This window comes from Corylus avellana, chromosome ca2 (genome assembly GCF_901000735.1).
Source record: "Corylus avellana chromosome ca2, CavTom2PMs-1.0".
NCBI classification, from domain to species: Eukaryota; Viridiplantae; Streptophyta; class Magnoliopsida; order Fagales; family Betulaceae; genus Corylus; species Corylus avellana.
The window spans coordinates 44,578,985-44,582,279 of NC_081542.1; positions in this window are offsets into that span (position 1 = coordinate 44,578,985).

A 3,295-nucleotide genomic window follows, 5' to 3' on the forward strand; every position below is an offset into this window, starting at 1 on the left:
TTTCCACTGCATATTTTTACACATTATTGTTTTGAATATTACAAGAAATTATTTGTCTTTAGAATGCTATTATCCGCCCAAGAAATACTGGGATTTATAGCAGTTTTTGGTCCAAAATAATTTGGTCTTAGGTTTAAATTAGGTGTCAGAGCGTTTGCATTGAGTTAGCTAAAATAGATTGCTATTTAAAAGCCTACAATCAATTAGTCATCCCCACACTAAAATTAAGTTGAGATAAAAGGAAAATTTAGAGAGCCACGTAACTCAATTTAAAAGTTTTTTTTTTTAAATTTAAAAAAAATCTCTCCCTCTCACTTTTTCTCTCTTTCTCTTAATAAAAAAAAATAAAGAAAAATATTTAAATAGTATTAAGGGTGATAACTGATACGTACCTGCCAACAAACCGAAAGGGAATGAATATCAGTTACTGAGACGGTCGACAAGATTTGGGACAGCTAGCTTGTTTCCTTATTAACGGTCGGCTGGGACAGTGAATAATGATATCTTATGTGTACGTAAGTTGAAATCAAAGCTGAGATTTATAGATGTTTTCTGTCCAGAATAATTGGGACTTCAGGTTCAATATATCATTTAAAATTTGCATGTTTAGAGGCTTTGTTACGGAATCCAAATCTCAAGCACATATATTTCCCCAAAACTGAAAGCAAGAAATAAAGAGAAGAGTTATCAAATACATTGGCGCAAACTTCTTCATATATGCTTCTTGTAATTGAAGTGAGCTTTATCCTATATTAAGTTAAACTTATTTAATGTAGAAAGATGATACATTTCCCCAAAACTGAAGGCAAGGAATAATTAAAGAGAAAAGTTATCAAATAAACTGCAGGCCACCTTTGAGAACGTCATTATTAGAAAAATGTTATACTACAACAACTTAATGGCAAGCGTTAGCATGTAATTGAAAGGTACTAATTTTTTTTTTTTTTTTTTAGTAACATGCTAATGACATACTAACACGTACGTATATATCACAAGTGCTACAAAGAATGATATTTTCTGCCATTTTATTATAAACGTCATAGATTTTATTTTTATTGTTGTTTCTTTACAAAACGCTAGTAAAAAAAAATTGGCATATATGCAAATGTGTCACTTATAAAACAAAAAACAAAAATGTCACTAAAGGGTAACTCAATCGACTGGGGACCAAGCCTCATAAAGCAGAGGTCGCTAGTCTTTTTTTTTTTCTTTTTTTTTTTCCTTTTACATGTCCGCACAAGAGAGGGAAGGAGGGATTCGAAATAGTGACCTCCGCTTTATTAGGCGTGGTCCCAGCCGATTGAGCTACCTCTTGGGCCGGGGTTACTAATCTTTAGTATAACTAGAATATCATCTTTTCACTTTATCCTTCTTGTATCTTCCAACCTTCTCTTTACTCTCATAATCAAGGCGTTATTTTGAAAAGTGTTTGAATTTACAAAACCATACCTTCAATTAATCCTTAGAAATCATAAAAACGTACATTCGAGATCTTAGACTAGTTATTTCACGTTGTCACCAAACATTCACGTTCAAATTACTTTTTACTTGGATATAGCAAGTACCTTGTCAGAGCTCTGATCTCTCTCTCTCTCTCTCTCTTTTGCTGAGAGAGAGCTACTAAAAACCTCGGGTTTTCTTCCATCTCCTTGGTGAGAAAAGCCACCTCCTTTGTGAGGTTCCTCTGGGGAGGAGATATGGAGTTCTTCTCCATTGTCCTCCATCTTCTCTGTTTCTTTTTTTTTGTTCTTGTTTATTTTATTTTATTTTATTTTTGGTGATTTTTGTTGTTCTGCTTTCTAACTAGACCAGGAGCTCTTACCTCCTTCATACTCTCCTCTTAGCCTCCGTATACTTTAGTAGATTTATCCTTCAGTGGAGACCTCTGTAACCGAATTTATGTTGATGTCTCTCTCTTTTACAGTTCTCGATTGACTCGGACTCTAACAATGCTTCTTCCACTTCAACCTCCTCCTGGTGATTGTTGTGGTTTCCAAGTGTGGGTTCAAATAAGTTCACGTAAATATGTGTCATTTTTGCTTCTATTACCGCTACATGCGGCCATATTGAGAGGACGGGGACAATAAATGGAACCCACCATAAAAGAGATTCAAAATATAACTTATCTTGACAATAAATAGAACCCACCATTCCATATTCATAGTGAATATCTTATCTATTCAATGCTAACCATAATGATCTCCCAAAAAAAAAAAAAAAACAATTCTATCCATAATGAGTATGAGGATCGGAACTCAAAAACAAAATTCTCTTTTGGTCCTATCTAATGAACTTTCAGTTGTATGAAGTTTCATATTTTATTATGGAGAAACCTCCCTGAATTAACAACCATGAAACAAGACCCTTCGATCAATGATTATCTTTCTTCATTGCCACTTATAAATTAGTAGCAATAAACAATACACAATGATTTTTGTCTTCCCACAGACTACATCAGACCGATTTGTGTTAATGGGACTGCATCGAATCTCGTTCAAAAGGAAAGAATTTCACGGTTATAATCATTTCCCTTTTCAAATGAGAGGAAGCAACAACTCCAATTACCATTCCAGCCAACAAAGTCAAGATGTATTTTGAAAATTTCAAGAATGACTACCATCCTTGACAGAGGGTTTCAAATAGGGGTCGTCCCTGTAAGTTGAATACAACGGAAGATCAAGAGCTCTCTCTGCTATATATTCTCCCGTCCTCGTGAATCTTTGCAACCAGGCCCTCAAGGGATGGAAAGTTGGCCTATTACAATTCACACACCAACGTTCAGCATGAGTGGAAGAACAACAGGATTATGGGTTCGTTTGGATTTGTAGTTTCAAAATGTGTGATTCAAAAAATAACTTCAAAATATGCAATATAAAAACGCAATTTTTACAAATGTAGTTAGCATTTTTAAACCGTAATTTTTTTTAAAACGCACTTTCAAACAATATATTTTTCGCAATGTCGTTTAAAATCGCATTTTTGACATTGCCAAATCGAAAAGCCAAATGGACTAGCAAGGGGACAAAAGATTGCAAAAAAGTAATTGTATATAATATATGTCACCTCAGGTCGTATATTACCAACTACAACAAGACCCAAATCCTCACCATGCATAGAAATCTTCAGCAAAGTCATGAAGCAATCATGGCTCCTGCATTATAAAAAACTAGAGTTAACCAGGAAAAAGAAAAAAAGGAAAAAAGAAATTTAGAAGCTACAATTTGTGTCTCGTTACGTACACTCATTATATATATATATATATATATATATATATATATATATATATAGTATTTTT